We start from the raw sequence: 13128 nt of genomic DNA on the forward strand, positions 1-13128 counted from the left end.
TAGATGTGTCATGTCAGCTACCTAGAAGCACTTTAATATGAGGCTCTTGTTTGCCTCCGCTCTTGCGCAGCCAGACTGGGATACGATTATTTTTGCATCACTACACTTAGGTGAGGCTTGCTTCAATCTCTCAGTAATGACACACAAAAGAAATAAAAATGGTTGTGTCCAAGTTATTATATATGCTTGTATTCTAAGATGCGTCGTCAGCATGATTCAGAAAAGTAGGAAAAAAAACGCAGAATTTAAAACAATAAACAGACATTTATTAAGAGATCAGCTTAATTTTATTTGGTTCGGTTCTTCATCCGTATTTTTAGGTAAAGTTATTTTTCTTTGGCTTTGGTTTAATGTCATTATTGAATGGACTCACCTAAGGAAAAAAGCTGTAAATAGAAAGTGAATATTTGATCAACTTTACTCCTGTTGCTTAATATCATTTTATACTATCTCTATAAATCTTATCAGTGTAGCTGTAAATAAAGGCAAACACAGACCTCTAGTTTTATACCTGTGTGACTGATATCATAAAGAAAAACATTCTAAACAATATGTTTATCTCAAGACTGGGCATGGGTGGGTCTAATCATGGTGATTTTAAATCTGCTAAGGCTTTTTATGTACAGGGAAAAATGCTATTATCACAAAAAATAAAATGGAGTTTTAGTCTTCTTTTGTGAAGAGATTATCTTAACAAATGAAGGTGGTATTCTCTAAACCTACCTTGCCCTGGAAGGAAAAGAGACATGTTAGCTGAGAATGGCTGGGTTGTTAGAATTCACTGACATAGTTTAATACTGAAAGCTATAGCATAGCGTTAGTAGGAAGCATAGTTTAATAAAACCCAACTAGTCTAGGTTGATTTTCCCTTATGCCCTAAAAACATAATAAATAAAGTCACATGTTAGTATGAGTGAAAAAAATCTATAAACTCATGTGAAATTGCAAAAGCATATACATTTATGCATCCTACCAACAATGATAAACACTCTGCAATTTTTCCTTACATGTATAATTTAGCACAAAGACTTAAAGAAGTGCCATTTAGAAACGAAGGACTCCATAACATTTGTGAAGTTTCCACCAGGATTCTACATTTAAGCAGTAGGGAACATTGTCATTTGTAAGAATGCACTATCACTCGACAATGAGGAATTCAGTTATTTAGGAGAAACATGGAAAAAAATCACACGTCTTCCTGAACTGTGAGCATTTGACAGATGTTAAACTCGGTGTTAACTGAACAGGTTTCTGCCAGTTCAGGGTCCTTCAGAAATGACTGGGGATGTTCTTGACTTGATCTCCTTATTTGAATGTATATATTTGAATGTATATATTTTTAAAATCTGCAAAAGCTTCTTAAACAGAAAGGTGTGAGGACAAAGACCTTCTCTCTTTTCTGGACATTGGACACTGGAGTTGCAAGCTGACACCTTCAGGTTGGTGCGTTTGTGTTTGGGATACATTTTCATAAATTTCCGCGACGGTGCTCTGTTTGACCTGATTGAAACGGCCTGCATATATATACATTTTTGGAACACTGTGAAACTTGTATCTTAAGCAGTGTGACCTCCATAAACTACCAAAACATGTAGAGGAATTTGAAATGACACTAATCATATCCTCTTAATCCTTTAAAACATTCATTTCACCACAGTGTAAGCATTAAAATATTTTCTTTAGAAAGAGGGCTTGCCCGAGGCATTTTTTTCTTACCTTCTTTTCCTAAGCTACGGCTCAGTTGTGGCTAACAATGACCAGTAGGTGGCGGTCCAGCCACTGAACTGCTTGCTTCAAGACTTTTCTTAACCACTCTGCTGTCAGGAGTACTAGGAAATGGATGTATTTTTCCATTTTAAAGAATTCATTTTATAATTAATCTTGAAATACATTCCTAAGATCTAAAGACACCGAAACGCTGTGCTGACTACATCCTTAAGTGCACACCCCTAGAGAGGATCCATTTAATTCAAGAACTGTGTCTCCGTCTCTGCTTCCCCTCCCCCACCATCAGTTTTAATGCAAGTCCTTATGCAGCTTGGTAGTTGAGGACACGATGAGCACATTCAGGGCCGTGCGTTCCGTGCGTGGATGTCTTTGTATGGTTTTGAAATAACCTCAGGAACTTTCGTCTCCCTGCTCTTACAGGTAGACTGTGTGGAACACCTTTCACCTTTTTTCTTCTTTTCTTTTCTTTCTTTTTTTTTTTTTTTTTAACCCCAGAAGAGGGTGGGTGGGGAAGAGTTCCTAGAGAGGAAAGTATCTGAGACACCCAAGCGATGCAGGAAGGGCCTGGCTTGTTTACGGTGGAGAGAAGAGGATGCCAGGTGCACATGAGATACCTTCTGTGAGAATTTGGTAGATGAACAAATGAGCAGATAAAACACACATTCTATTCGTCTTTCACAAGTCTGCCCTGTGGGGTTTTTTTTTTTTTTTTTTTTTTTTTTTTTTTTTTTTTTTTTTTTTTGCTGTTGTCTCAGTTCTCCACAGACAATGAGAAAGCTACGGTCTTCACCACTGTCCTTCATGCAGACATGGCTGTTAATTACTGTCACCACCAGGGCGACACAGCAGGACATGACTCTAGTGGAGTCCGTCTGGGATGGAAATGACGTTCAGTTCCAGAGAATGACTGACCACACGTCTTTAAAAATCCAGACTCATGCTGCAGAAAGGGCAAACTGTTTCAGTCCCATTGACCTCAGAGCTGTGTCGACTACACCAGTTTGTAAACTTGCCCATGCCTTAGCTTCTCCACCTCAAATGTGAGGATAGCAAAAAATCCCTATTTTACGAGGTTGCTATGGGGACTAAATTAATTGGTACATGTAAGAAATTTAGATTCTTGCCATGTACATGTCGAACTCTTGCTGAAATATTTGTTAATACAAAAATATCACATTAAAATATTATTATTTACTAGTGGACTTGACCTAACATCATTTAAAAAAAATTTATTTCTTTCTACTCCTCCTGCTCCTCCCCCTGCTCCTCCTCCTCTCCCTCCTCTCCCTCCTCTTCCTCCTCTTCCTCCTCTTCCTCCTCTTCCTCCTCTTCCTCCTCTTCCTCCTCTTCCTCCTCTTCCTCCTCTTCCTCCTCCGCCTGCTGAGATGGGGCCTCACTGGACAACCTAGGGTGTCCTGGAGCTAATGATCTACCCAGCTCAGTTTCCTAAGCGGTAGAGTCACAGGCACGTACCCCAGTACATTTTTTTTTCACGATATTAATGCAGCTAGTGAGACTCACCATGACATGAGGTGGACTTGGTGGTGTAAGTAAAGGTTTGCATGATAAAATAACCAGTAGACCCTAAAACGTACAGAAGACTGTAAACTGAGAAATCCCGACTCCTCCTCTCTTCCCTGCTCCTTTCTCCTCCTTGGACCTCTCTCCCCTTCTCTCTTCCCTTATAATCTCTTTACCCAGTTTCAGAGATAACCAGGAAGTTAATAACTACCAGCAGTTTCTCTGCTTCCACCCCCATGCTTGCTCGAATCCCAGTCTGACTAAGCTCAGAGAGCCCTTTCTAAATGCCACAAGTTCATCACCATCCAATATCTCAGAAAGGGCCAGGTGACGTCATCTGTCTCTCCTCAGCTCTTTTACCACACGTCATTAAGATGACCAACTTCACAACAACTTGCCTAAAGAGGAGACATTGTTAGGTGATATCTTCTTCTTTTTTCTTTTCTTTTCTCTTTTTCATCTCTCAAAACTTAAAGCTGTAGTTTGCCAAAACTCAAGTCAGATCCCGAGGGGACTTAAGTTAGTTCAAACGTCAAGAAAGAAGCGACTCAAGCTGTGTTTACAATCTGGCAATTTACTCCCTTCATACACAGCTAGCTGTGCACCAGCCCTCAGACCCGATTTTCGGGTTGCTGTAATAAGTACTTTCTTACGTCCCTGAGAAATACGCAAGGGAAGAAAACCCTCCCGTGCCTACACATTCCTTTTCCTCCTTCTACGCAAACAGTGTGGCATTTTTAATAAAGATTGTGAACTAGTTAGTGTCTTTAAAAATGAATCATTTGCTAACTTCCTTAGATATAAACATTCTCCCCTCAGCCCCCAGAATTTTCTGTTCTCAGAACTGAACTCTTGAAGAAAGGAGGTCAAAATACTAAGTTTGAGCAATTTAAGAAAGAGACATTGAGTAATTTAAACAGGAGACATTCGCTACAAGACTCATTCGTTTAAATTACATGAAACCTGAGGTAGAGTGTTGCAATTAGGAGCCTGTAAGTCCTCGGGCAATTTTCAGCTAAGAGACCGCTTTAATAGAGTATGACAAGGTTCCTTTTGTTTTTCATAAAAAATTGTATTCCCTTTTGAAATGTAACAAACCCCTAATGAAATTACAGCCTGCTCATTGTTCGGGCCCTACTTTTCATGTTTTGAGAGGTCAACAATGTCAAAACAATTACTGCAAATTTATGATGGACAAACCTCCAAAGACTTGGAGGTTGGTTAGGTCAAACATCTGAGGCTCCTTGTGAAGCCAAGGGAAGGCTCAGTCAGGCCTCACCTGGAAGAGCAGGGCGTCCCTCAGAAAGAAAGAGAACGGAATACAATGCATCGAGAGGACACTGGGGCAGGGCAGAGCAAACCCGATTTTCATTGTCCATTCCCTACTTCCTTTATTTATCCCTCCAAAATAACCAGGGGTCTCCATGGGTGCTTTTCTGTATGGTTTTCATTTTTATTTGTTGATTTATTTGCTTGTTCATTCGACTATTTGTGATGAGAAATTGTTTACTGCAAAGAAACAGAAGAGTTTTGAAACAAAAGAAAAGTATGTTTATATGTCTATGATTAGTTTCATGGTGATAAATTCAGCCACACCAGAGAGCAAACACTTTCTGTCCGTAAACAGTTAGATGGGTTCTGGTGGCTCAGTAATAATAGTAACCGCACATACCGTACCCAGTCCCCCCACCCCACACATGTCACGTGATTCATTAGAAGTTTAAGAGACTTGAGAAGAAGACAACAAAATGTACTTTATAAAGTAGTCATGCCAAACCAGTCTCCACATGTCACCAGTTCTCAGTGGTGAGTCAGCATAGAGTCTCTGCAAAGGGACCATCTTAATTCCAGAAAAATAGATTACTTACCTTGTACTGTGATGGACGAGATAAATGACCCTAAGCTAGGCTTGTGATGCTGCTGACACCAAGACTCAGTAAATTAGCATTCTAAAATAAGTCAGGTGGTCCTTCATTCAGGGTCCCATATACACATTACACATGGGAATGAGAGAAAAGTCATTGATTTCTGATAGATCAGATATAAATGGTCATGGTCTTATTTGATTAAGAGTTTATAATGAACTAATGGTGTTATTTGACTGCTGAGGATATCAATATGCTGACAAGTAGCACATAGCTTTATATAGCAGGCATTGTTCCAAATTACAAACATTATTTCACTTATTTCTATTGACAGCATTTTATAAACCAAAAATTGATGTGGAGAATAGGCAGCTAGATGGCTTACCCCAGGGAAGAGTCAGAATAAGGATGTCAGGGTCTCTCCAGTGTCTTCACTCTGAGTCTCCACTTACATAGCCCTTTGGCTTAGGCACTGTGACTGTCCTACTGTTCCTTGTCCAGGGTTGTCTCTCATTTCACCGTACCTTTTAAGATGCATATGGATAAAACACAGCATAAACATAGCAGTAAGGCTGTCACCAACAGAACATGGAAGAGAACTGGCAGGGGAGGGGGGTCATGGTAGATATTCTCATAGATCTGCTCTCTCCCTTGTCAGGAAAAGGTGGCACTTGTTTGTGGGTTCCTATCAGACATGGGAGTCAGGGACAGGCAAATCTCAACCCAACACAAGCAACTGAAACTAGGCAAGCACCTTTCTTGTAAGGACGTGAGGACCTCATTCCTGTAAGGGTCAAGAAGTCAGGTCAAGGGTGGGGCTGTGCCTTGGAGAAGACTGACCCAGCTGGTCCTAGGCTGCCTTCCAAGATGCAAAGGTTTGGAAAAGCCACAGCAAGGTGTAAAGAAGAAAGAATCTTTGGCCGCTACCCTGTACCTAAACCACACACTCTCTCATCTCCAACTGTGCCCATATATGATAGAGATATGTTGGGTTTACACCCAGCAAATCCAGTCTCAGTAACTGTGTAATAGACATCTCTTCTGTCTCAGTGTCTCATTCTGTGAACAAAGGAGAAGGAAATAAAGATGGGAAAAAAACGAGGGAGGACAGGAGGGAAACAAAGGGACAAAAAATAGAAAAGGTAAGAAAACTAGATCTACGTGTGGGTCTCCCATCAAGCCTCTTAGGGCTTCTGTCTGTTGGGCACAATAAGACGGGCACAGGGTAGTCAGTGCACCAAGTAGAAACAATCCAAAGTGAATTGTGCTGAGTGGCTCATCTGGGTACATGCAGGGGTGTAACACCAGTGATAGGATGTTTTGCTGCAAGTGAGGACAACTAGCATTTAGAGAAAAAGCATTAGAATGAAAAATGACATGCATGTGTGCATATGTGTGTGTGTGCATGCATGTGTGTGTGTGTGTGTGTGTTTCTGTGTGTGCAAAAATCTCAGGATGTGGAAAATGAAAATAAAGGCCCAAGCCAATTACCCTGCTTTTATGCATTCCAAGACAGTAAAATATATGAACTTTTATTACTGGTAATCAATATCTTTTATCCACCCATTTTTATATCAACTTTAAAATAAAGCTGCAGAAATCATGGGGTATCATAAAAAATAAAATACAAGAATCTTCTAAAGTGTTTTTAAAATGTAATTTTGAACACCAAGTCAAATGTGACTATTTGCACGTGTGGAGGAAAAACACAAGCACATCAATTATATTCATAATAAGTTTAAGGAGCTGGATTGGATATTATGTTATGTATCTAAGTAAGAGAACAGATGTGGTATAAATGTAGAAGCTGGAAATGAGGTGGCTTATTTTTCAATTTCCCGAGCTTTACATTAAGGAAGTACGATTGAAGCTTGAAATCATAATTGTAATATGGAAGTTGAAAAATGTTCAATCTTTTAGCTAAAGATTGGTTTGGAAAGGAACCATTATGTCTTTCTCAAAAATAATATATCAAGAGTTGAGGTTTAAAAAAATGTCAGGACTAATAAAGTATGTTAGAAGCAAAATTAACCTGTAGGGGCTAGAGAGATGGCTCAGTGGTTAAGATCCTATACAGCTCTGACAGAGGACCAGAGTTCGAGTCCCAGCACCCACGTTAAGCAGGTCACAACTGCCTGTAACTTTAGCTCCACAGTATCCAACGCCCTCTCCTGGCATCTGTGAGTACTGCACATACATGTTCAGGCCCAAATGCAGACACATAATGGAAAACGAAACTTAAAAAAAATTTAAAATGCTAGGGTTTTTTTTTTTTTTTAATAAGCAGTCACTAGGTGTCTTCCATCTTGAAATTTTCTAATGATGCAGATTGTTCTAGTGACTTCTCCAGTCATAGACTGGATAATGTTCTAGAATATCCTTTGCATTTCTTTTACAACTTGGAATTTACAAAAATATAAATAAATAAAAAAGAACTTGGAAAGTTAGAAACTTCAGAACATGACATGCCTATGGCATATATGGGCCCACAGTGGCTGTGGTTAGCTTGCACAAGACCCATGTAAGATCAGTCCAGTCATAATTCCCCCCCCCATCCCCCCAGTGAGTGAAGAGCAGAGGAGGCCGAATCCCTAGCTGTCGAGCAGAGGGGCTGTGGGCTTGAATGGCTGTCGACGGGGGCAGGGAGAATCACTTTTCTTAGGAGGCCACCCGTATTGTCCACGTGCCAGTAGATAACTCCACCCCGTGCACGTACCAGCAGCACTGATTGGACTTAGTGGCTTATAAAAAAAAAGAAGAAGAAAGAGTATTTGAAGTTGGGATGGGCGTGGGATGTCAGAGGAGTCAGAGGAAGGAAGTAGGAGATAGATGTGATGGATGTGATTAAAATACATTGCATGTATGGAATTCTCAAAGGACAAATAGTAATTTAAAAATAACAAGATATAGCATAAGCACAGAACCTACAGATGTTTTAAAAAGTTTTATTTTAGTGTGTGTGTGTGTGTGTGTGTGTGTGTGTGTTTGTGTGTGTGTGTGTGTGTGTAAGGATGTGAACATGTGTTCTGGTACCTGCAGAGGCCAGAAGCATCAGATCCCCTGGAGCTAGAGTTATAATGGTTGTGAGTTGTATCATGTAGATACTGGTATTTGAAATAAGGTCCTTTGCACAAGCAGGATGTGGTCTTAACCACTAACCATCTCTCTAACAGCATTTAAAGGATAATAAAGGAATCAGATAAAGATTTGTTTAACAAATAATTTAATTATTTAGATTAAAAGACAAATTTATTTTATAAATTTTATTCCATGTATTTATGTAGTGTGTGTCTACTTGTGTGTGCTCACAGGCCACAGCATGCCTGTGACATTCAGAGGACAATCTAACAGGAGTTGTTTCTACTCTTTTACCATGTGAGCCTTGGAGATCCGACTCTGATCCTCAGGGTTGGTAGCACGCACCTTTACCCACTGAGCAATCTCACAGGCCTAAAATGAACACAGTAAAGACATGAGAGTATTAATGCTCACTAAGAAGGGCTATCTGAACAGTCTATAACTGTCACAGAAATTGAATTTGGGATCAGACCCTTTCCTAAGGAAACTTTGAGGCTCAGGTAACCTCACTAATAAACTCTACCAGTTAAGGGGGAAATAATGAATTCTTCCCAAACTCTTACAGAAAACCAAAAGATGAGAAAACACCTCCCCCTTTCATTCTATGAGACCAGGATTACCTTGCTATCAAAACAACAATGTAAGAAAAAATAAACAGTTAGTGTCCCCCCTAAACATAGATACAAAAGTTCTAAATAAAATTTTAGCAAATTGCACAGAACAACAATAGGAAAAGAATATTATACTACAAACAAGCAGGGTTCATCCCAGGAATACAAGACTCACTTGACACTTCCAGAGTGAGTACCAGTTTCAGAGGATTGTATCCCCCGACTACCCACTGAGGATGCTGGGAATAGAACCCAATGGGTCATAGATGCTAGGCAGGCGCCTATCACTGAGCCACACTTTCCACTTACAGATGACCCATTTTGACAAACTTCAGTGTAGATGTTTCTCTTATTTCTTACAGAGAATTTGCCTATTGTTAAGACGGCAGTCAAACCCTGTTCATTTTTCATCCTTCAGGATGAAGGAAAGCACTGAATCAAAACATGCAAAGATAAACCGACTTTATAAATTAGACTTCTGGAGAGTTTCCTATATTCATCATCTTCCACTGATATAAATAATAAAGCTGGTTATGTTTTAAGATGCTAGAAATCAATACTTTGGGGACTTCTTTTTATGTGTCTTTTATATATACATACACACACATATATATAGAAAAATATATCAATATATAGAAATATATCAATATATTGAAAGAATATATATGTGTGTATATATCTATATGTAATATATATATATATATATGCTTTCTTGAATGATAGATTTTAAAACACACAGAAACCAGTTTCCTCTTGCTTGCCATAGCTCTGTGCTTAGAGCCCCTGGGAAAAGCTTAAACAGGAAAGGACTGTAGACAACTGTCTGAAGACAACAGGGAGAACCAAGCCACACTGTAGAGAAAGATTTGTCTCAATGGAGAAGGACCAGTGTCTTTCTGGTGGGACCAGCCAGTAGCCCATGCTTCATCCTTGCAACAGTGAGTTTCTCTGTTGGCTGAGAATCCATTCTCTGGGAGAACTGAAGGTGGCTGGCGCACACAGAGACAGTGTCCCTCTTCCAGGGGAGATGGGGAGCTACCAATAAAGAGTATCTCAGAATGTTACATGGTAAGGGATGGGCAGGGTGAGACCTTGAACAAGAAGTGAGAGAAAACTGCAATCAATGGGCAGAGGTAGGGTGGAAAGTGAAACTCCTGGAAAGAGAAACAGAGAGAGGACAGCAGAGCAGAAAGAGACATCACTTCTGAGTTGAGGAAGAGAAGAGACACCACTGTGAGTGTCAATTTGCTAAGAGACTCTTGGAAGACAACATTTCTAAGCTGCCAATTCTACTGTATACCGACCTCATATTCACGTTGTGAAGACTGAGTGTGTGAAATGACATCATACACAAAGAACATTGAGGTGTCTAGGAGGCATTGATACTCACAGAAACACAGCATGCTGGGAGCAGAGCAGACTATAGCAACATCTTCTGTTTGGATAGAGTAAGTGAGTAATTGCTTAGATTCTAAGGACACCTTCCCAGGTTATATATCTACAACTGTGGGAGTTATGGGAACCTGGTCATACCGGTTGCTTGTCTGCACACTTGCCAATTCTATCTTGCTGAGATGTTCAGTTGCTCATCACATGCCCTAACCCCACGGGAGACAACATAGTTCTGCCTCCTTCTTCACATTCATCCCCATGCTTGTCATTTAAACAGACATGCTCTTTAGAGTCTTTTAAAAATCAGTCATAATGTATGCCTGCATTTTCTCACTGACTGTTGAGTTTAGGGAAATTCTTAACATGTATTCGATTTACATCCATGTGAGAAATCCAGTGTCCCTTTCTTGAAGCTCTTGGCTGTTAAGGGCTGCTGTCACCTGTTAATGTTACAGCTGTGATCACCATCAGCCGAGCAGGGCTCAGGGTTTGCAACCTGCAGAGTCTGTTCTCAATTGCTTTATCTGACATTGGCTTCAGTGAGTTTCCTGTTCTTATGCAGAGAAATAATAGAGTATTATTAACTGTTCTCACCAGTTAATAACTTCCAAATTAGAGGGGCAATATATGGTAATCTGAACAAATTAATCATTTAAAAACCACTAGCACCTTACTCGATTTCCAATTTTCAAAAACCTGAGAAACAAAATGGCTACACCTAGATGACCCAAGCAGAAGCTGAAATACAAAGCTTGCAGCTGGACAGTGCTGGCCTGACTCCCAGCTGTGAGGGGTGAGGCATTGACTCTGTGTCTTCCTACACTGGCACAGGGACATTGGTACCTTCTTCACTCAGCCACTCTGCCAATCTTAGTCCCCATCCCATGGCTCTGGATTCGTAGCCAAGCGTGCAAGGACATAGCTAGGCGGATTGTCCCAACAGGATAACAAATTCAACATTGTGGGACAGCCCAGAAGAGACAGATCTTGCCTTGTCTTGCAGGTCAAACTTGAAGGTTGTAGAGCTGAACCAGGTGAAAGAGAGGGCACTGGAGTGAGACAGGGAACTATGTGTGTTGAGTTCTGAGGGTGATGGGAAGAAAGCATGCTGAATCCAGACTCCTGAACATCTGGAGCATAAAATGAAATAAAGCCAGTAAAAGGAAGGCAAGGCCAGAGGGGGAAAGCCATCAAACACTGGCTGCATTTTCTAGATACATACTGAATACTGGCGATTGTAATAAGCACTCACAAATATTGCCTTATTTATTTCTCAACAAATCCTAAATGATTAAGAAGGTTTTCGCAGTACTGTATTTCATACATACATGCTCACAATAACACATCAAACAATTCTTCCCACATTAACCTTTAACAAAAGTGAAAATTGACTTGGACTTCTCCCTAGGTGTCTCAAGTCTCACAAAGAAATTACAAGTATATAAGTGCATATTTGTATACAAATGGGTTCATACAATACACTTTTTGTCAATGGTTTTAAATTATAACAATATGAATAGGTACCCTTCTAGATCAATATACACAGACCTAAACTTTCCTTTATTTGTGTGTGTGTGTAGATGCACCTATACATGCACCTGTGTGCTATGGTATGTGTGCATAGGTGTGTAGAGACCAGAGGCCAGCATCCAATGACTTCCTCAATTACCTTCTACTTTATTTTTGATACAGGGTTTCTCACTAAGTCTCACTAATTCAGATAGACTCTGTAGCCAGTGAGCTCCTAAGTGTAGATTTCTCCACAGTGAATTTGCACATTGAACATTTTACAGATCCTGTAACAATAAATGGTAAGATTTTTTTTTTACAACCTATTCATCTTTATACCTCTGCAAAGCTGTGGAAAATAGATGGCTTCTCCAGGCAACTCCAGGAGCTTTGAACAGAATGATGAGGTCCTTGACTCATTTTTATGGTCAACCTAAAGGTTTTAGCCTAAATTTTACATGCTTGGACAAGACAAAAAGAATATTGAGTGAGACAAGATGTCCTTATGCCCACATCCTCCCCTCACTGCTAAGGGACTCCTTGCTCATTGCTGGTTTTGAGCAGGTGCTGGCTGTCAGGCTGCCAGATTCTAGGTGGAGAAGTCATCAAATTATGAATGAATGCCTGTCACCATGGTCACATGGCATACTGCTCGGCCCGAGCCACAGAGCAATCAAGGCAAAATGTATTGCCATAACTACAGCTTCACTTTCAGACACCTAAGCAGGCAAGTCCTTAGAACTATTTGTTACATAATGTGTTTTTGAAAGACACGCCTGTATTATTTCTAAACCACTTTGGAGCAGATGACAGAAAAGACATCTTAAAAAAGACACAGATAAAAGGAGGGAAATTTGTAAGTCCCTAACTAAAGCACAGACCTAGTTTTTAGGCTGGATGATACATTGTTCTTATGTGTTTGCTTCTGACTGGTATACAAGGAAGAACTTAAAGGATGAACATTTCAAATATCCAGCCAAAGCTCTACAGGCACAGCTCTGTGCTCTCTTTTGTCCTGGGTAGACTTTAGGCAGCATCAGAAGCAAATGATGAAGCTTGTCTGGTGGACAGTCCACCAACCAGTGGTTCACAACCTGCCTAATGCTGCAAGCCTTTAATATAATTCTTCATGTTGTGGTGACCCCCAACCATAAAATTATTTTTGTTGCTACTTCATTACTATAATTTTGCTAGTTATGAGTTGTAATCTAACATGCTGGATATCTGATCTGTGACAACCGCCCCCCCCCCCACACACACACATACACACAAGCAAAGGGGATCTCAGCATACGGGTTGCAACTTCTAGGTGGACCTCTGTGCACGGTATCTCTGGAAATCTGCATCTTCCCCAACTGGATCCTGAAGCACATTGCCCTTCCTGTAACAGACTCCTAAACACCACTGCTCCATTCCTTCCAAGT

General features: G+C 40.3%; 1 long non-coding RNA gene across 1 annotated transcript; it reads right to left on the reverse strand.

Moving 5' to 3' along the window:
- Window positions 1–249: 249 nt before the first annotated feature.
- 4930441J16Rik (RIKEN cDNA 4930441J16 gene) lies at window positions 250–9027 on the reverse strand. The gene is made up of 5 exons (NR_040501.1): window positions 8979–9027; window positions 8487–8564; window positions 5500–5638; window positions 1717–1829; window positions 250–386 (listed from the first exon to the last, which is right to left on the reverse strand). It is a non-coding gene; the product is annotated as an RIKEN cDNA 4930441J16 gene (long non-coding RNA).
- Window positions 9028–13128: the final 4101 nt, after the last annotated feature.

The sequence above is a fragment of the Mus musculus genome, chromosome 2 (assembly GCF_000001635.26).
Source record: "Mus musculus strain C57BL/6J chromosome 2, GRCm38.p6 C57BL/6J".
NCBI classification, from domain to species: domain Eukaryota; kingdom Metazoa; phylum Chordata; class Mammalia; order Rodentia; family Muridae; genus Mus; species Mus musculus.